A 23,687-nucleotide genomic window follows, 5' to 3' on the forward strand; every position below is an offset into this window, starting at 1 on the left:
CCAAGATCAAGAGGCAATGGAAAGCACAAATAAGAGAGAATAAAATAGAATGACAAGAACAAAACTATATTCTCATCAATATGCAAATGATCAACTGGATTCTTACAAATACAATGAATATAGGCCTACATATATAGGCAAGGCCATATGGATGTATGAGCACACAAATATGACATGTGGCTCAATGAGAAACAAGGGTAGGTAAGAAATACTAGGGGTAGGTAGGAGAAATAATATAATATTCCACAAGAGGTGGATGACCCACCGAATGTGGAGTGTAACAGCAAAATAAGACTACAAAAGGTGGAATTTCTCCTACAAGCTCTATCCCTATGTGCACACTTCCCTAAGTGTCTCAAATCCAAACTACGAAGAGATGCATTATCCTAAGTTAACTTAAGTAAGTGTAATAATATCCAAAATGAATATTTATTTACACCAAACCCCCCCTTAAGTGCAACTTAGGGGAATGAAGACTCAAGTCAACAATGCAACTAAGCAATGCAAGATGGGTCCCAGCTACGAGGCCATGTTAGGTACCCATGTACAAATGCAAATGCAATCTCCCATAAAGCAGGGAAAGAGAGAAAAACCCAATGGGAAAAAACCCTCCCCCAAAAGAGAGATGATGAAAGCACACAATTCTCTCAATGATGAATGAGAAGAAAAAACTATGTCCCCCCCATAAGAGAGAAGAAGAGACCATGAAGCCCCCCCTCAATGTCGAATCTCTTGCAAAGATGGTCCAATGATGATGACCAAAATACCTCCCCATAAGGAAGAAAGAGAGCCAATGCTGCACCAATAATGTCAAAGTGTGACAAAACTAGGTACCAAGTCGATGACGATGAATCACTCACTGCAACAAAAAGAAGATCAGGCATGGAGACAACCTGATGTGAGTATCATCTGGATACTTAGAAATAGCAGAAATACCGGTACAATCCAAGTCTCACGGGAGCCATGCACAAATGTGTACAATCTAAGTCTCAATTGGAGCCATGCACCAAGTCTCACAAGATATTCCTAATCTACGTGTACAAGAGGATTACATCAAATATGTCAACAATGACAAGATACAAAGAGGTGTGGCACTTTATGATAGTGCGAGTACAACATTGCTCATGCAAGAGCATACAACATAATAGTGCAAATCTGGAAACAGGAAGATGATGCAACCAAGAAGCCCTGTAGAATACTACAGAAAAAGATGCCTCCAATTGGGATGTGGTCAAGAGATATAAAGGAGCAAATCAAAACGCCCCCCCCCACTTGACTGCCGGTTGGAAGCACTGCAAGACAGGTGTGAAGCGACAAGAAAAAAAAGTGTTCCCAATTTGACTTATTAAATGATGTTTGTGTTTTTAAAAGATTTTAAAAATCTAAATAAAAACAATTATTTTGCAAAAAAAACTTTATTAAAAAATTTTAAAAAACCAAAAAAGGCGATAGTCACTAAAAAAATGATATTAAAAAAAACTTTAATAATAATTTATTAAAGAAAAAAAACCTTTGTTAAAAAGTTTATTTTTTTAATTATTAAAAAAAACTTATTTAAAAAGTTTTATGTTTAAAAAAAAACTTAAAATTTTTTTTAAAAAAAACAATTTATCCTCCCCCCATGCGGGGAGGGGCCCGCAGTACTGCGGGACCATAGTGCCTGTGGTGACCTGCAGGTACACTGCAGGGCCACAAAGCCTGCGGTGACCTGCAGGTACACTGCAGGGCCGCAGGTACCCTGTGGTTACCCACAGTGCCTACGGGGCCGCAGGTGGCCTGCGGTACCCACAGGTACACCTGCGGGGCCGCAGGTGGCCTGCGGGCCAAAAAAGAGCCCCCCCCAAGTTTCTTTTTTTTTTTTTAAATGAAAACACAAAATAAGGCCCCCCCCCCCAATTATTTAATTTTTTTAATTTTTAATTTTTTAAATTTCCAAAAATAATAAAAAACGGAAAAATTAAAAAAATATTTCCAGACCTATACCTGTAAGTCCATACGGCGAGCTGGGAGGGGAGATTTTTTCAACTCGGGGTGACGGAGACCGATTTCAACGAATTGATAGTTGATCTTGGGGTTTTTGGGCCTTTTGAGCGCAATGGCAATGACGGATTTGACCAAAAATGCTCCAAAATTGCAGATCGCTGCCGGGACAAGTCACCACCCTGCATCTTCAAACGACTCTAGATTTGGCCTCGGATGTCGGATTTGGATGAAATAAAAGGCGATTCTTACTTTATCAGACCTCCTCAATCCAATGGTGACCTCAGATCTGACCCAACAAGCTCCAATAATAACCTGCAATAGAAAGCTTCAAAATGCAAACCCCAAAATTCTCTCAATTGGCAAACCAATGGCACTCTAATGGCTCTAATACCATGTGAGATTTTGCCAAGATCAAGAGGCAATGGAAAGCACAAATAAGAGAGAATAAAATAGAATGACAAGAATAAAACTGTATTCTCATCAATATGCAAATGATCAACTGGATTCTTACAAATACAATGAATATAGGCCTACATATATAGGCAAGGCCATATGGATGTATGAGCACACAAATATGACATGTGGCTCAATGAGAAACAAGGGTAGGTAAGAAATACTAGGGGTAGGTAGGAGAAATAATATAATATTCCACAAGAGGTGGATGACCCACCGAATGTGGAGTGTAACAGCAAAATAAGACCACAAAAGGTGGAATTTCTCCTACAAGCTCTATCCCTATGTGCACACTTCCCTAAGTGTCTCAAATCCAAACTACGAAGAGATGCATTATCCTAAGTTAAGTAAGTGTAATAATATCCAAAATGAATATTTATTTACACCAACAGTTTTTGTTATCTGAGAATTGGATTGATTCATATTTTGAATTCTTTTCCTCAATTCTACCCGTCTCGGGTTCTGATCATTTTCCAATTTCCCTTTCAGTTATTGAGGATAGGACTTCTTTTAAGTCTCCATTTAAATTTGAGCCCATGTGGTTTAGGGATTCTTCCTTTTTGCCTCTTCTTATGAAATGGTGGAATTCTGCTCCTTTTTGTTCTGGGTCCCGTATGTTTCAGATTGCTAAGAAGTTAAGTTATTTGAAATTAAATATTAGGGAATGGAATATCTCGCATTTTAAGAACATTTTCAAGAGAAACAAAGGATTCAAGGTATGATTGAGTGTCTTAATACTCATGTGCTTCAACATGGTATGGTGCCACAAGTTTTTGATGAATTGAAGTCACTAAAATTACAGCTTGAGGAGGTGTTAGCTGGAGAGGAAATCTATTGGAGACAGAAATCTAGAGAGTTGTGGCTTTCATATGGTGATAGGAACACAAATTTTTTTCATTCTTCAACTAAGATTAAAAGATGTAAGAATAGAATATCTTGTATTCAATGTCAGAATGGGAATTTATTGACAGAGCCAGAGGACATTGCTTCAGAGGTAGTTAGGTTTTTTAAGTCATTATTATCTTCAGAAAATGGAAATCTCAGCAATGATATTATATCTAATATTTCTCCTTTAGTATCTTTGGAAGACAATAGGATGTTGATGTCTCCCTTTTCCTTAGAAGAAGTTAAGAGTTTTGTCTTTGCCATGAATCCGGATAAAGCTCTGGGACGAGATGGTTTTACTCCTGTATTTTTTTAGAAATGTTGGGATTTTGTGGGAAATGATGTTTTATTGGCTCTCGAGGAAGCTAGGAGAAATAGATCTATTTTAAAAGAACTTAATACTACAATGATTTCAATTATTCCTAAAAAATAGGATACTAAGACTTTTGCTAACTTCCACCCCATTGCTTTATGTAACACTTTGTATAAGATATTTACGAAGGTAATTTCCCTTAGGTTGACAAAAATTCTACCTAGGATCATTTCATTGAAGCAAGGTGGTTTTATTCCCGGAAGGGAGATGTCAGAGGGTGTAATTGTAGCACATGAGGTGCTGCATTCTATTTCCACCCAAAGAACCCCAACCATGATACTTGAACTAGACATGTTGAAGGCTTATAACAGAGTAGAGTGGGGGGATTTATGTGTTGTTCTTGAGAAGTTAGGTTTTTCCAAGGCTTGGGTCAAATGGATTCGTGCATATATTTCTTCTGCAAGATTCTTGGTTTTAATTAATGGTTCTCCTTATGGTTTTTTCACTTCCTCTAGGGGTTTGAGATAGGGAGATCCCCTTTCTCCTTTTTTGTTTATTCTCCTAGCTGAAACTTTTAGTTGGTATATTAGGGCTACTAAAGTGGGGGGCTTTGGAAAGGTATAAGGATTCAGAATATTCCCCAAAGTATTTCTCATTGTCTCTTTGCAAATGACACTCTATTATTTGGACATGCTTCGTTAGTAGAGGACAAAATGATTAAAGGAATAATACAAAATTATGCATCATTTTCTGGTTAGAAAGTGAATGGTGATAAATCAAAGATTTTTTTCCTTAATACATCACAACTGGTTCAGCACAGGTTGCAATCCTTTTGGGGATTTGAGACTGGAAATCTTCCATGTACTTACCTTGGGATTCCTTTCTTTGTTAAACAGGATAAGATTGGTTTTTGGGATAAGATTATTTCGGTCATTTCTAAAAGAATTCTCTCATGGAATCACAAATGGTTAACTTTGGTGGGTAAAACTGTTCTCATCAAGTCTATTTTGAATGTTGTTCCCATATATCTCATATCTGTTTTGAAGTCTCCAAAAGCAGCTATTGTTAGTTTACAGGATATTCTTAGAGATTTTCTTCGGAACAATAATAAAGATGGCAAGAAGAAACTCCCTTTAGTTGCATGGGATAAGGTATGTTTGCCTAAGGAACTTGGGGGAATAGGAATTCGGAGTCTAGAAAAATAGAATTTAGCCTTAGGTGCTAAGTTGGTTTGGAAATTATATGACAAGCCTAGCTCCTTATGGGCACAGATTATGTTTGCCAAATATTTAAATAATGGACCGAGAGAGCACATTTTGAAAGTCTCAAATTTTCCTTCAGGTTCTGCTATTTGGAATTTCCTTTGTAAATGTAGATCGGTTATTTTGCCTCATCTCTCATGGATTGTTCATAATGGTAGAAAGGTCAGATTTTGGGATGAAGTATGGAATGGACACACACCTTTGGTGAATATTAGGGATTGGTCTCCTCTGATCACTATTATTTCCTCCATTTGGGGTGTTTTTGTAGAAGATTATTTTGAAATTGTGACTAGTGGACCCCTTAAGCTAGCTAGATGGAAGTCAATTGATTTCTTAGATGTTGATCAAAGCATGCAATAAGATTTTGAGAAGATTTTGGGGGATAGAATTGTATTTCTTTCTGATTCTAAGGATGAACTTATTTGGACAAAGAATATTTCTGGTAAGTACACTGTTAAAGATGGTTACAACTCTCTTATGGTTCCTAAAGATTTATCATCTTGGCCTTATAAGTTGTTTTGGCATTCGGCTTGTCTTCCTAAAGCTGGAGCCTTTGCTTGGTTGGCAATTCAAGACAGAGTCCTTACAGGTAAGAGACAAGACAAAGTTGGTATTACTGTTGTTTTCCCTTGTGTCCTTTGTAACAAAAATTTGGAATCTTCTTCACACCTGTTCCTACATTGTGATTATGCTTATGAATGTTGGCAGTGGCTGTTTGAGAAGTTAAATATATCCTTTGTTATTGGTAAGGATCTCATTTCCCATTTTAGATCTTGGCCCTTTATGTTTGCCTCATCTTTTTACGCATTCCTTTGGATCATATCTCCATCTATTGGAATAAATATGTATTGACTCATTACACATGATTCAAAATGTTTGGCTAGAGAGAAACAACAGGATATTTAAAAAAACAAAGTCTCCTGTGTTTGAGGTTCTATTAAAAATTGACTCTTCAATCTCTGAGGTTGCTTTGTCGTTTATTTATAAGAATTTGGAAAATCTTACTTCTTTTTCGCACTGGGACACTAGAGTTACTAGAGTTTGGAAGATGTTGTCATTTTTACCCTCTCATGGTTCAATTTTAAAAAAGAATAATGCAATAGGTAAGAGATGCTCTACTAGATGGAAACCTCCTCCATAGGGGCACTTTAAACTGAATTTTGATGGGGCCTCTCGTGGTAACCCTGGGCCGGTTGGGGGTAGACATGGTAATTTATGATCACAATGCAAATTTTATTCGAGCTAAGTGTCATGCTATTGGTTTTAAAACTAACAATTATGTGGAATTTCATGCTTTGTCTTTTGGATTGGATATGGCAATCTGTTTGGGAATTAAGGACTTAAAAATTGAAGGTGATTCTATGGTGATTATTCAATGTGTTATGAAAAGAAATTGAATTGTTGGAATTTGCAGTATATACTTGATCCCGTTTTACAAAAATTAGAATTGTTTGAATCTTTCTTGGTATCGCATTGTTATAGAGAAGTTAATAAGATTGTGGATTATTTGACAAATTTAGCCATTGATAGCAATGCTAATTAGTGAGAGGTGGGTTTTGAGGAAATTCCTTCTAGGGTATGGGAAGGTTTGCAGCAATAGTTATATGTTTTTCTTGACTAGTGTTGATGTAAAATTTTATGATGATAATTATTCCCTCTTTCCCCTTTCATTTCAAGTATTCATGTTTGTTGTCTGGAGAGAGTTTGAGCTCATGGTATTTGATACAATAGTGTTTTTCCAAAAGTTTTTTGATACTTTCTTTTTTGGCAGGAAGGTTTTCGGCTCATGGGATTTGGCACAGGGCTTTGGAAAATTTTGTCTTCTTCCATTGATAGCAGATGTGGAGTCTACATTTGAAAATTATCCGATGGGTTTTTTTGGCAAATTATCATATGGGCTCTATGCAAAACAGATATTATATGTGTTGTGACCGCATTTTGTATGTAATTTTGGGCAGGGTGCATAAACTGATCCGTTAGATACTATAGGTTTATTTTATGAGCTGTGACCGGAGGTTTTCTTCCCAGGGTTCTTTCCTCCGGTATGCTCTTTGAATCCTGTGTAAAAAATAAAAAATATTAATAAAAAAGTTTAGTGGAATAATCCACTTTTATTGAAAAAAATATATATATAGAAACATGGATAAATGATACCATCTTTATAAAAGGATATAGCAATTATTCATACATTCTTTTTGGTATGAGATTTCTATTAAAATCTATAAAATAATACAAATATATGAAATGATTATGACTTGTCTCATTATTTAAAATAAGCATAATATGTAAAGTGCTTGAATTGCCTATGGAAATAGAAACAAGAGAGAAGGGATTTAAAAAATTACCCATACAAAAAGTGTTAAGAAGTACTCAACATTTAATGTGGTAATGTAATAGAGATCCTTGTAATGTCACCATATTGTAAAGTCCTAAAATGGTGGAAATAGGAGTCTTAGATTAATCACTATTTCCACTTTTCATTGGAAAGAATAATCAATAATAGTGATCTTTAGTTCCAAAGGAGAGTTGAATGATGTATATGATTATTTTCTCTTTTTTGTTTTCAATACGTATTGCTATGAAGATGCAAGAATTAAGTAAAATGCTATAAGATTGACAATTCACAACATAAATAGAAACATGCAAGTCATAAAGGTTAACACAAAGGTATATATCTAGAAATAAGATGCAAAAAGGAACATATCACTTAAATTTGAGGATGAAATTATCTATCAAGTTTTCTTGGCACCCAATTTGTTTCCATTGGCTAAAACTTCAAATTCTCGATCAAGATGCTCTAAAGATCATTTCCTCTAAAATTTGGCTAAAATATGCCATTCATGTCTACAAATTGGTATAGACCTAGGGTTTACGCCTATTTGAAGTAAACAATTATATGTTTGAGTCTACTCTACATGATTCCACAACTTTCAACTATTGAATATACAGCCTGCACATAGAAAATAAGGGAAATATTGTGTTGTATAGGAGTTGCCTATGTCAAACCTTGTGTTGATGTTTCCACCTCCACTATACCTATGATGATAAAGAAAAGAGAGCTTACCCTTGGTAGGAAAGAGAGTAAATTTCAAATGAAATGCTAAATTGAGATGATATTACCCTAGGCCTAATAATGGAGGTGATGCAATCCTCTTTGGATAAGTATCTCAAGGGTTGATGCAATAACATGATATAACATGACACAAAAAGGTCAATCATATAAGTACACTTTCATGTAGGTTGTTCTAGCTTTATACTCCATAATACTCAAATCTGAAAATACTTGCTCAAATAATATTTAATCAATGATGAAACTTGTAACTTATGAACTTTCTAGATGATAAAATGAATTACAGATGATACCTTTATATAGTATTCATAGGGTATTTCCTATTTTACCCTAGCTTAATCAAAATATCATGATCAAATAACAAATGGTGGGAATTGACACACATACATTTGATTTTGAGCCCTTTTTGGAGGGAGTTTGGCACCATGTACACGACTTCATCCACAAAAGGCATAGAGAAGGATGGTTGTAGAGTAGAAGGTCACAAGACATAAGATCGCATCACCTCAAGAGAATATGATGATAATTTGGCTATGATAAGACTATAAATATGCTTGAAATGAGCTATGAGAGAGAACTCTAAAGGAAGGGCCTAAAAATGAATGTGAAAATATAAAGGGTTACAATTTACAATACTACATCCAACCCCCACTTTAGCAAGAGTATGAACTTACACTCATACTCATGGAAAGGTAGAGAGATAGCAACTAGGAGGAAGACTAACAAGAGATAAGATGTCACTAATTTTATGAGAAAGACCCCATGAGAATAGTATCTTAATTCTCATAGATACATCTGAGAAAGAAAACATAATATTAAACACAAAAAAATAAAAAGATCGAAAAGGCAAACAAGGCAAAAAAAAAAATATAAACAAAGGGGTTATTACTAAAAACAAAGGCTTCAAGTCAACTAGTTGAAGATGCCTCAATAATAAAAAACTATCGTAACTGCTAATATCATTCTTAAAATATTATTGAAAGAGTACAAGCCAAGTTATAGAAAGAGAAAAGACCATACAATAGTTGATCATGAGACAAGAAACTATTATTTAACAACCAACAAGTTATGTTATGCTAGGGGTTCATGGAAGAAACCATGAATTCCACTAGCCATCAAGGTGTGTTATATTGGGTGATTCATGGTTGTGTCATGGATTCTACTAGATACCAAGGTATGATATGTGAGGTGATCCATGAAAAAGAGAAAGAGGCACATATTCTACTACGCACCAAGGTGTATTATGTTGTGTGATCAGTGTAGTCCAACAAATGATTACACTAGAAAAATCCATTATTCTAGGCAACCAATAATGATAATTATAATAAAAAGTTGTGCTATGTTACACGATAAATTCTTAACAATAAAACTAGAAACCCTCATTATGCTAGTTGACAAATGCTTTAGGGATCATTACCATTTTTTTCTAAGGGATCAAAGTAGAAAATTGTGTTATCATATAAGATCAAGATCATATCGAGTCACATAGACCTACTAAGGTTTTTTATGCTATATTATCCATAGATTAAAAATTGCTTTATAAAAGAATAATCCATGCTATACTAAATCACTAAAATGATATATTATTCGCTATAGATAGATTGTTAACCACAAGATCTCGGGGGTTTCAATGCGACACAACACCATGACTTTGGGGGTATGATAATGAATAACCACGAGAAATAAGGAGGCGAACATATTCTCCCCTTTTACATGTGGAGATATTATCATGTTTATACCTTAAGGAAGATAGAGATCCAAATCAAGGATAAAACACCTTCAACACTAAGGAGATATCCATAACAAAAATGCATGCATTCCAAGCTGGGAAGAAGATCCTTATAAAGAATACAAATCTTCAAGCAAGGAAGAGATAGACGTAGAGATGTCTTGCAACAAGTGTAGAGGGGTCCTTATTAGGGATACATAGATATTAAAGGTGTAGGAAGAAATATTTTCCTAATAATATCTACCTCCAAAAAAAGAGGAGATATTTCATAAAGATGAAATATTCAACACTGAGGGGAAGGGGATAAAGAATGCACACCTTTTCTATTAATAGGAGAGAGAAAAAAATGATGAAGTATTTCACACTTCCAAGCAAGGAAGAGATCTTTATCAAGGATTCACATCTATCCTCATGAAGGACAAACAAGTCTATGAAAGAAAGGATATCCTTATAAAAGATACAACTCAATAAAGAAAAAGTGGATCCTTAAGAAAGGTGAATATTTAAAAACTATTACTCATCCATAGCATAGAGACAAGACTAACTCAACTATAATGTATTGTAAATATGTGTTCTTTTTATCATTGATATCAAACTTATTGTTTTCGATGAGGATTTTGGTTACAACCTATGGTTCAAATGTGGTCTTGTATAGTGCAGTTGCATTGGGATTTTAGTGTGGTTATGCAGATGTGTTGAATCTTTTTTTGGTTACACTAGAAGATTTTTAATGATATGTCGTGAATATTTTGGAGCTTTGGCACTGATTTATAGGATCCATAGTTGATGTTTAGATAAGTTTGATTTTTTTTTGTGGTAGTGCACACGAATGCATTGCATCCGTATACATTCTAGTATTCTGATAATGTAATCTGGTTATTCAATGTTAATGGTGTTTTTGGATGCTATATTGGGCATCTGAAAGTACTCTTGTTGATCCATATTAAATATTGTGTAAATGTTTTATACTGTTCTTTGACAGTTTTATCTTTCGTACTTGACCTATAATGTTTTGGCCTATGTGCTTACATCTGGGCCTATGGATGATGATCTAGGATGGACTAAAAGGCTTGCTTAATTGTCGTGAAGGCTCACATATGTCATTTTTCCTTTGGGATTTGTATTGGAGTTTTTTTGGGGGCAACAGTTATGTATCACGCATCACACCTAATTGGGTCAACCTGATTGGTTTTCTTGAGGTTGTTGTTTTGATTAATTAAAAATAGGTTTTTGAAAGGAACCCGGAACCTTGTTACATTGTAGGAGAAAGATAAAGCATAAAAGAGGCATAAAACAATAGTGCGTAATCACCCACTCATAGAACAGTTCCCTGTCAAAACAAAAAGGGAACACAAGACAAAGGAAGCAACACTAGATAGCCAAAGGAAATCACAAAGACAACACAAAGATAGCACAAGGACAACTAAATGTTTCTCATGAGTTCTTCAGCATGAACCACCATCTTCTTCATATTGATCACAAAAATTTTCATTTCTTCTAGCTCTTTTTCCTTGATATAAACCTGTTTCCGAGTGTTGGCCCTTGTTCTTTTTTTTATGACCCTTCTTGTCCATCTGACCCTTATCATCCTCCTTGCCTTTAATATGTTCAAATTTTTAAATCAGGATGTTAACATGGTCAACAGTGGCCTTAAGGATTTGGAAGTTTTTCTCAACAATCCTCTTCAGAGTAAGCTCCATCCTATCCACTCTATTGACCAGATTATTCAGGTTAGTATTCAGACCCTTATCATCTCTGATCACTTCCATCTCCTTCACCTTCTTTTTTCATTTCCATAATTTTACTAACCATAGCCTCAATTGCTTCAGCCTTGTTAATAGCAAGGATTACTTCTTTAATGTTTTCAGAGAGAGGCTTCTCACCCATAGTAGCCTTTTTTATCATATTGAGGTCAGTCTTCAAGTCACTAATCTCTTTCGCCATTTTTCTAATGACCTCATAAAAACCCTTGATGTTGTCATTACCAATACATCATACTATCAGGTACCCTATTTGTTACATATATTTTTCTTTGTACTTTTCTATTTCCTTCTTTGTACAATATCTATTTCACGTGTATATCAAAATAGGTCATAGCCATGTGTCAAATAACTATGTATTACAATATGAACAACATATAAAGAGGATTATAGAATTTGTATAAGTTTTTTAAAGTATATGTGAAGAAATACAATGGTCTAGAAGTGTTACATAGTAGTAATAAAGATAGTTTCATATTTGTTTTGAATTGTGAATTGTGATCAATAGTTCAGTGGGTGTGGTTCTCTACAATTAAGCTTTATAGATGTCTTTATATCTAGAGTATTGTATCTTGTCCCGAATGAGTGATCTTCAACGTTTTCAAGTCTCTTTTGTATCTTAACCTAAGGTTGTGCACTTTAGACTTGTAAGTCATCTAGGGGTAGTGACCTCCTTGGCCTCTGGCATAAACATTATAACTTAGTTATTTATATAGTGAGATATTTCTCACTGTGGTTTTACCCTATTTGGGTTTTCCACATAAAAATCTTGGTGTTATTATGTGGTTTCTTTTGTGGTTTAAGTTGTTTACTTTGATACGTATAGTATATGAAATGAATGACAATTAAAAAGATTTACTCTATTTAAGTTTTTATATATGTTTAGGAGGGACAACACAAACAATGGCATCGGATAATGGTCTCACTACATCAAATGTGAGCACAATAAATATGGATTGGGTAATGGAGACTAATTGTTGTTAATGGTTGCATTGGTAGATGGATTGAAATTGGACATATTGTATTGTGATGGAGTAGTAACACTGTTGTATATGGGTGGAGGGTGAGAGTAAGGAGGTGGAACACTTGGTATATGTTGATATGGGAGATGGTTGGGATATAAATGGAAGAATCATAGAAGGAACTATATATAAAAGCATTGATTAATGTAGTTTCTTCCATGACTAACATGGTAGGATTAACATCTTGTCTGAAAGTAGTCATAACTGAAAATGTAAATATAGGCAAACTAGGCAAGGATGTAGGCATAAGAATGGAATTATTAACTTAACAAGTGGATTGAGAATAACCAAGGAATTCAGCACAACTTTTGATAGGAATGATATTAGTGTCAAAAATTTGTGCAAGGCTATGCAACAAATAAATGCCAATTTTATCACATTGCACCATTCTTTTTAATCCTTCAATCAATGGGATTTCCTTACTTTTTGGGTATTGTTGACTTATCAATTGTTGAAGATTTTCAAATTTATTGTCAATATTCTCCAATTGGTCAATGGTAACCCTATTTAGTGATTCATCCTTTTCATGAGAATTATGAAAATAATTGGGATAAAAGACACCATTTGTTGGGTTGGAGGAAGCACCAACATTCTCATGAAATAAGTTATCTAAATTAGGCTTCATATCCTTAGTAATTAAACCTTGGGAAGCCTTAATTTTACAACTTCTTCTCATGAGAATATTGTAGGTAGGACTTGTGAATGGGGCAAAATGTCTGAGATCTTATGTAGTTAAGATCCACCTTTAACCCCACATTATCAATAGAGTACCTAGAAAACACACAAACATGCAAAGTCAAAATGATACTAAGATAATGTGCAATCAACCAAAAATTTAATTCTATTGTACTACTATCATCAAGACTTCATTCTTAAGAATTCAAATGCTCTTAGAAATCACTAGCATAAAGATCCATGATGAATGAATATTTTGAAGATGAAATTCAAATGGTGCGCAAGCTAGAAAAAGCAAAATGCGCGATAAGATAAATGTGAAAACACAAAAGATAAACTAAGCATTATATTGCTAGATGGTACCAAAGGAAAGAGGGGCTTGGTTTTTATAGATATCCTCAAGGTGGATCCAAGCCATAGGGTGAATGTGGGATAAAATATTTATTTGAATACAAATGAGGGATTCTGGCAAATAATCAATGGTTTGACATGAGAGAGATGGACTTTGTATGGGACTCTCTAAAAGAGAAGCATCTAGTGGCATTGAATCTTGCTTTTCAAAATAGTACAAGGGATTTGTATAAAGACATAGATTACTATGTATTTCTATTGCAGACAACCCTTGGGAGGATGCATTATTAGGTGTATCATTTGGAAGAGATGGTGGAAATTTCTCTATTGAAACTTCAGGAGATGAAGGAATCGTGGAAGAGATGGAGGCCACATGTGGAGCCTTCCTAGACATAGGTATACGATTTTGATCATTTTTAAGAGTAATTTTGTGTTTCTCTTTAGGTGAGTCATTATGATCTTTAGTTTCAATGACACCATTATCAAGGAGGTCTTGAATCTTCTGTTTTAATTTCATGCAATCTTAAGTCTTACGTTTTTTTTGTCTATGAGATGCACAATAGTTACTCAAAAATTTACATCCTCATGGGGATATGTTAGGCAATGTAATAAGATTGTGCTAAAGAATCTCTTTTAAAGATGACTCAATAGATTGTCCCAAAGGTATAAATCATCTATTTAAGGTATATTTGGAAGAAATGTCTTGCTATCTTGGTGAAGGAGTCATGGGATCTTGTTTGAGATTTGGCTTATTTTCAATTATGTGTTGTTCCACCTTATATACTCATTTTACCATTCCTCAAAGTCTACTGTTCTTGATATCATGAAATTATATCTCAAAAGGTATCATTGAAACTTTTTGTTGGACTTGCATGTCATATATTTCTCTCTTGAGATCTTCAATTTGTTGGGCCAAGGTATCCATGTAGATTTATGATATTTTTGATCTTTGACCTAGCACAATGTATGAGACTCTAGCTGGAATGCAAACCCAAAAAATGCAGACTCAACTATATGATATGATACTTATGATATGAGGCTCTAAATGAGGTACTGTCGACCAATGGTGAACCTAGTATGATAAAATGAAAGGATTCAAGGAAACTCTAGGTCTGAAGGAAATTGTAATGCAAGTTGTTACTTGTGCTATGATGGATAGACACAAGCATAAATGATCAAGAGAGATTGTGCTAAGTAGGAGATATTGGAATCCAAGTGGACAACCCAACTCAAAGATGATAAAATGTTCCCTAACTCAAGGATGATGTGCCTCAAGTGATACAGAAGGATTGATAATAAATGTTTGTTTCAAGACCTTTTAAGAGTGATCTAAATGCAAAGATCATTATTGTTTGAGCAATGAATGAGTGTGAGGACTTGATATGCAATGAGATGAAGTGATCTAAATGATTCCAAGGCTAAAAGATGGGATGCAAGGACTGAATGTATGATTGAATGGGATGATCTAAATATGCAAGGAATAGATAGAATAAGTGAGATATGCAAGGACCTAAAAGGTGTGACAAACTAACATGATGTGACTATGCACGGACTTAAGAAGATCAGAACTGTAAAATGATGTCTCTACAAGCTTACTGGTGTTGGGAGATAATATGGTTGAATGTATTATCCTCTATTATGCGCTTGTGATAAGACTCTTCTAAAAAAGAAAGCTTGTGGTCTCAAGAGTTAAGGTTCAAATTATGTTAGACCCTTTTTAAAATTTTAATAACAATGTAGGACTGTACAATGTTTCAACAAAAGTTTACAGTTTTTGTATAAGAAGTGTCTCCTCTTCTAAATGACCTTTGGGTTTGACTACTTTTTCCTAGAGTGACTGTTTATGGAATTCTTCATGAACTTGTGGGACATAAGTATGCTACTAGATAGACCAATAAAAGTGCAACTTTAGTGTTTCAATTTTAATTGTGGTGTTGATTTTGAAATGTTCTTGTTTGTTTTGCACACACTCAAAAAACATGATAGACACAATTTTTATTTGATTTTGCAATGAAATGAAAGCACATTCAAGAACAATCCTAAGGTTTAGCCAGGACAATACTTGTTGAATTCCCTTGCCTAGAATACCACATTCAATTGTATACATAGAAGCTTGGTAGAACTAGCTCCACTCCATGACACTCACTTCTCAAGTATACCAAGATTTGAATTTCTAAAGACCTGAAGATCTCAAGAAATTTTCTATCTCAAGTTCAAGGGTACATGAGGGGTTTCTTTGGCATGTGCATATCACAATGCCAGAGTCAACAAGTAGAAGGTTTTTTGGCAACTATAGATAATTTGGCTCTTAGTGGGGGCACTTCAATGGAACCCAATGTCTACCCATGTGGTGGTGGCTCATTTAAGAACCCATTCCTAGTCCTTGAAAGGATTTTTACGCATCTCACACAAGTGTGGATACTGAGGGAAAATTGTTTGTGTAGATACACACCATCGAGTAGTCGTGGCTTCTGTCTAACTTATTAATTTGTATAGTGGACTGAAGAAGTATCGATTGGGTCATTCCCTCTCACTGCCCAAAGTGGCACTTGGGAGGTAGGCCATCCACTAAAAAACAAAAAATTCTAGCGTCGCTAACACTTTTCACATGCACCCAAGACCACAAAGGCCAAGGCGAGAGGATAGTGTGTGTTAGCAGTGGGACCTCTCACATGCACAAGTGTTCCCAAACATAAAAGACATATATGTTCATTTTAAGCCCAAATACAAATGTTTGCTATACTAAAAGACAAACGGTTTTAAAATCAAGTCTTAGTCAAAGGTCCTGCACCAAATGTGATAAGTAGTTTCAAAATATTGTCTTCAACAAATGATAAATACCTGCACCAGCACACCAATCAACAAAGATTAGTTCACAAAAAGAAATCGAAACATACTAACACAAAACTAAACATTAGTCTAATTAACAAAAAAATAGAATTTAATCTACTTCACAAAATTTAAAATCAAATCTAAATTAATAAAATTTAAAATCTAATCTTAAATCTAATTAAAAAAAAATCTAAAATATAATTTAAAAAACTAAATATAAAATCCAATTAAAAAACAATATAAAAAATCTAATTCAAAAATCTAAATCTAAATTTCTAAATTTAAAAAAACTAAATTTAAAATCTAATTTAAAAACAAAAACTAAAATCTAATCTCTAATTTAAAAAAAAAAAAGCTAACTAAAAAGTAAAATCTTATTTTAAAAAACTTAAAAACACATTATAATTAAAAATTAAATCTAATATAAATCTAATTAAAAATAAAATTAGAGAAGGATAAAAAACATGGAGCCTCACACAGGAAATGGTTGTAGGGTAAATAGTTGCAAGGTATGCCCAAAATGTATTTGTTGAAAGACTTTGTGCAGGCACGTGGGGCTACTACAAGACAATGTATCGATCTGTAGTGTCAAATAGATTTTTGTAGGCATTTAACAGGGGCAAGCAGGCAATAATTTGACAGAATTAAATGTAACATATGCAATTATTATCAACGAGGCAATGTTTCTTACCATAGCATTTTTTTGTTGCCTAATCTGCTTATCAATTATTTCCAATAACGTTTCTTTACCCAAAATGAATAACGCGGGGGTAGGGACAAGGCATGCAAACTGTCAGGAAAAATATAAGAGCCAAGACTGTTAGAAACCTGCATTCAAAATAAATCTGAAATTTGCATGTTAATCAATTAGAAATATGCATGCAAGGATGAACTAGATATGGGTCTCATGGAGTATGATGATGGTAGGGAATACACCAAACAAGAAACGTTCTCTCACAATCTGCTATGATTGCAGGAAATACTTAAAATGGATGAGTTGAAAAGGCTTTAGAAAATTTTAAACAAATGTAACGCTTCCCTTGTAAACATGCATGCAAACCATGAAGCATAGAGAAAACGCAGGCAGGCAGTGGGCTGGACATGGCAAGTGTAACACAAGATTCCATAGGTTTAATCGTTTAAGACATGTAAACCGTACGTGGGCTACAAGAATGGTAGTGTGGGAGCCATAAGTAGTCTCATAGACCGTTTTACTTAAAGCCTCAAATATATAAAATCTGGTATGGTTTGCAGAGTATGCAAAAAATAGATTTGTTTTGAAGGAGAAACTTTTCATAAATGTAATTGGCAGGCATGGAAACAAATTCTATTCTTCCTTTCCACATATAGTAGTCATAATGAAGGTTCACAATCGCATTTGCTTCATCACACAAAGAGGAGATCCTGGCCAAGTATTTTAGTTTAAAAAGACATGGATGCAAGGTGTAAAGCATAAGAAAAAGAGATGAGCTAAACGAAAGCTGAAATCGTACATGACATTGCTTTAAAACACAAGCATAAACAACATGCAAAGTAAGAAAATCATAAACAAGACACAAGCACTACATTGTAGACTGCAAAAGCGAACACAATATCTGCAAACATAAACAAGACTCCTTAAAATGTTCAACAAAAATGAGAAAATTCGCTAGCATAAACAAGATAAGTGAACCATGAGAATAGCCTACAAATGTAAATGAAATGTCTCCTATCAAGAAAAAATCAAATCCATTCTAGATGTGCCAGATGTGAATGGGGAAAACGTCTAAGATCTTATGGAGTTAAGATCCAGATTTAACCTGATATTTTCAGTAGAGTACCTGCTTAACAAATATACATGCAAAGCCAAAATGATACTAAGCTAATGTGCGATCAAATAAAAATTTTACTCTATTGTACTCCTATCATCAAGACTTTGTGCTTAAGAATTTGCAAATGGTGCACAACCTAGAAAAAGGAAAATGAAAGATAAGAGTGGTTGCAAGAAGTTGTGTCCCACTTTTGGGCAAAAAGTGGAAGTGTTTTCTTTGTTTTTCAAATTTTCTGTCGATTGATGTCAAAATTTGATGCACATAGAGATTGAATCTCAAAAAACTTCAGTAATAGAAAATGTAGTTCTCGGAGTTTGATTTTCAAATATGTGATTTATTTTAATACCCACATGGTAGAAATCACTTTTTAGTAGGCATGTTTAAAAACTGATTTTTCAAAATGCCTGTTTCAAGACCATATCACACGTGTACAGCCACCCTTTTTTGATGCAAATAAATGAATTTTTGCAAATCCTTCTGCAAAACAATACCTAAGATGCCAAATATTGATGACAATATTTTTGCTTACTTTTTTAATTAATTTTTAACTGACAATTAAGTATATTTTGAAAACATCGGGTGTACATCCACCATAATTTGATGAAAATTTCATATTTTTCAAAAAAAATTTAATATTCAAAAGAATTGTATGTAGATTCATGTCATATAATTTATTTTTCAAAAAACCTAAAAACAAAAAAGTTATTAAAGTTTTACTGAACCTCGGTATTTTAGGTTTAGGTGCCACTTTTGATTAATAAATAATATAAAAATAGTAAAAATGATCTTATCACTATGAAATTTACATTTTTTAAATTAGGATGCTAAGAACTCTTATGGGTTTTCGTTTCGTCAAAAAATTTAATTAGGAAGGCCCTCAAAAAATTAGGCCAAGCTAGAAATCTAATGTCATTTTACCTTCGTTATTTTTTTGGAGGTCCAACAGACCAAGCCTATCCCAAAGAAAAAAACAAGGATAAGGGTTGTTTCCCACCCCTAATTTTAAAAAATGGACGCCCGTTTTTTAAATTCAAAAAATGGGCGCTCCTTTCACTTTGTACCATTGAAAGCGAAACAGGGGCCCGTTTTTAGAAAACGGGCACCCATTTCATTAAATAACGGGCGCCCATTTTTAAAAACGGACACCCATTTCATTAAATAACGGGCGCCCATTTTTTGAAATGGGCACCTATTTCTTTAAATAAGGGGCGCCCGTTTTTAGAAATGGGCACCCATTTCATTAATTAACGGGCGCCCGTTTTTGAAAAGATCCATTGGGCCAGAATCTGGTCCACAAGCACAAATCCCAATGAATGAATAATTTTTTAATCATTGTCTGACAAGTAGGATCTGCAAAGAGAAGGTTTTGGTTATTGGTTCTCTTTTTTTGTCTTATTATCGATTTGGTAAGGAGATCGATTCAAATTCAAAATTTGGTGTAGCCATGGGATCAAATCAACACAGGAAGAAGCAAAGGAAGGTTCTGATAGCTGAGGAGAATGCAACAAATAGGGAGAATGAGGCAATATGTCAATGAACGAGAAGAGAAAGAATGAGACAAGGAGCTTCAAGTTCCACGAACGTTTCAGAAGAGGAGAACAACGATGAGACCATAAATACGAATGAAGGAAACACAATAGAACCATTTAATTCAGGTGCATCTTCTAATCTATTATTGGATACAGGTATGTCTTCACAGCCCTATGTTTTTTGTCATAAAGAAATTGGTGATTTAGTAGAAGCAAATTACTTATTAAATGAAACACCAACTGAAAATCAAACCCCAAATAAAATTAGAACTCAAGTTGAAACTGAAATTCAAATTCAAATTGAAACCCCAAATGAAGCTAGATCTCAACTTGAAGCTGAAATTGAAACTCCAAATGAAATTTAAAATCCACTTGTAATCGAAACCAATAATGTGGATGTAGACATGGAAACACCAATTGAAAATGAAACATTTTTGAATGATAATCAAATGAATGAAAATTTTGAAATTAAAAGTGATGTACTAAACAATCTTCCTGACTTGGTTTCATGGAGACAGATTAGGACACATGCAAATAGATTGTTTAGACATTTTTTTTTATAATAAGAAATTTGGGTTTCAATGTCAATTAATGGTCCAACTAAATAAAATGACTAAAATACGAAAAGTGATGAAGAAGTTAGGCTTTTATGTCAAACCCAAGAAGAAGGATGAGTCTTTAAAACAAGTTGTATCGACTGTTGCTAGCGCCTTTTATACAATCGAAAAGAAAATTCGTTCTAAAGATAAAAATGCAGTACAATGGACAATTGATAACAATAGCTTTAGTAAGCCAAATAACTTCTGATAAAATAATGATGAGTAAGATAAGTGGATATCTTAATATTCATCATAAAAATTTGCCAAGAGCTTTAAAAAGAAGAGTTAACTTTGAAAGTGCTATGGCAAACAATTTGTGGACTTTTAGTGGTAGACTACCAAGGTCTAATATGAAACTTACTGGTGAAGTCAAAAATTTGACCGAAAAATTCTGGCACGATAATACGAGAGTATCACCTAATGCTAAAGATGTTGTTAAATTAAGAGTTGGGTCAAAAATAAGCGATCCACATCCAAAACACCTATTGGACATGAATACAACTGAATTGTACAAAAAAATATTGGATGATAAGGTGTTGAATATTAGCATTTCTCAAAGGTCTTTTGAAAAGTGTAAACCTTGGTATGTTCAAATTAACAAGGAAGGAGTCACATGTTGCAAAACTCATGTTCAATTTTTCTATGATTATGATGTATTTCAATATATATGTGTTACCATGCATAATAGTGGAATGTTGCAAGAATGTGGTATAAATATACCACCTGAAACTATAAAGGAGTTTATATCAAGATTGTTTTGCAACCCACCAAATGAGCAAATTTTTTTTTTCAATGCATGTGTTTCCGATGTATGTGATATATGCAATCTTGCATTGTTGGATGAATGCTTGCATGAAAATATTTCAATTGATTTTGGACAACAATTAGTTGATGTTAAAAGATTTAAAACTGTTGAGTATCCACTCAAGGATGGAAAGGTTGGAAGATGGTGCGATCTGATCACTGAAAAAGTTAGTGTTCATGCATTTATGAATGAAATTAAGACTAAGATCGTACTTAAATATGTTAAACACTCTCAAAATGATAAATGGCTTGATGGTTAGTTTTGAATATGTAAGGATACATTTCCTGTTGGTACTATACTTTCGGTCATTGACTTTGTAGAGAACGACACGCTTGCACCAAAAGATGAGGTCCTATCACAATACTACAATTCAGTGCAAGTATCGATTTTTATCCATATTGTCTATAGGCATGCGCCAGATAGTAAAGAAGAGGATTGTAAAATTTTGAGAGAGTACCATTTCTATATGAGTGATAATAAATTACACTCATCTGAGTTTGTCTAGTATTGCTTCAAGACCTTTTTTGAGAATTTGAGGGAGAGATAAATTCAGATGACACAACATCTAATATGGTCAGATAATTGCATAAGGAAATTCAAGAATGCTAGAATATTTTATTGGTTGAGTAGGATTCATAAGAAAACTAATATCGAACACATGTGGAGTTTTTTTGAGGTTGGACATGGGAAAGGAGAACATGATGGTGTCGATGCATGTGTTAAGAGAGTCCTTTGCAGAGAGCAACTCAAATTCAAGGAAAAGGCTAAATTTAAAAATGCAAGTGCAAATGTGGATTGGTGTAGTGCAACTTTATCCACAGGATCAAGTCAGAACTCTACAATTAGATGTTTCTTTTGGCTAGTTAAAGAGGAGAATATCCTTCCAAGATATGATTGTGATAGAATCAATGGGTCAGCTAGATGGAATTCATTTAAGAGTTCTAATTCTAACACTTGGACTATATGGACTAGAGAACTTGCATGTTTTTATCAATTTTGTGTTGCATGTGAATGGGAAGAATGTGAGAATACGGAATGGGTCGAAGAATGGAAAAAAAAATCCTTAACACCTAGTGAGAGACAATATCAAAATGTTATAAGAAATGAAGACCTAGATCATGCATTTGCATCAGAAGATTATGATCATGCTCCAAACCTCATACAACCTAGTAATTTAATTCAATTTCTTATTTATAACTTTAAATTATATATTTTTATGTATTGTCATATAATTTATATTGTATTTGAATTATAAATTCTAAAAAGTTTTCTTTCTACATGTACTTAAATTTGTATTGTAGGACATGTTTATATTGTTGTTGCACTTGAGGATAATGATGAGAAGGTTGAGTATTAGCTATCTAGATGTGTAGAACGTAAGAAAAAGTTTATATGTGATCAAGTAGATGATGATGATTTTCAGTAGCCAGTTGGGTCTGTTGTGGTAGTTGGTACATGGCTATTCAAATACTTAACAAGAAGGATTAGATTACCATCTTATGAAGACTACCAATCAGAAAAGAAGATTATACACTATTCTCATTTGGTGGTGGCAAAAAACATCAAATTAGAAAGATGCAAAGGTACACCTGCTAATAAGGTATTGTGGACACTTTCAGTAGAAGAGCATCAACCAATCATAGATGCATTGCAGAAGAGAGAGGATGGAGATGGTACATTAGGTTGAATCAAATTTATATGCATGTAAGTTTGTCTTAATTGTGTGAACTTTTTATATTTAATTATGATAATATTTATCTTTGTCCCTTTAACATTGTATTTGTCTACATTTGATACAATTTTAGTTTCATAAACAACATTGTATTAGTTATATTCTTCTTAATGTTATTTTGTGCACATTATAATTGTGTTACAATTACTCTAATTTTTTATGATATATTTATTTTATCCTAATCTCTTCATAGATTAATTGTGAGTTCTTGATTTTATTATTATTTTAAGAATAGGATGTTATTGTAAATTTGGATAATTATTTTATTCAATTATAAACTGTTGCACTATAAGATGATCAATCACAATATTAAAATATAAAGTCATAAATAGATCATATATAATCACTAGAGGGCACCAAATCACATAACAATTGATCATATATAATCACTAGAGGGCACCAAATCGCATAACAACTAGTCATATATAGTCACTAGAAGGCACAAAATCATATAATAACTGATCATATATATCACATAACAAGTCTTGATGACATAATAACAAGTCCTGAAAAAATAATAACAAGGATTTGACATAATAAAAAGTCCCAGGATAACATAACAAGTGTCATCATAAAAAGTCAATAATACAATAACATGACATGATCTAAAATATATAAGCTAAGAACTCTCGTGCATCTCATCTGCAGTCCTCTTCACTCCACGTGAAGGTGGCTAAGATGAATCATCCTTTTGCACATGGTCCTAAGATGCACCATGTTGTGTGTGTGCAGTATCAGTGTCTCCACCCTCATGTACATTATTAAAAGATTTTACATGAGAAGAAGATTTAACATGAGAAGAAGTTACTTGCATAATTCACTTATAAAGTAATTAAATACTGCAAATTTAAAATAAATTACCATACGACCGTTCTC

Source organism: Cryptomeria japonica, chromosome 9 (genome assembly GCF_030272615.1).
Source record: "Cryptomeria japonica chromosome 9, Sugi_1.0, whole genome shotgun sequence".
NCBI lineage: Eukaryota > Viridiplantae > Streptophyta > Pinopsida > Cupressales > Cupressaceae > Cryptomeria > Cryptomeria japonica.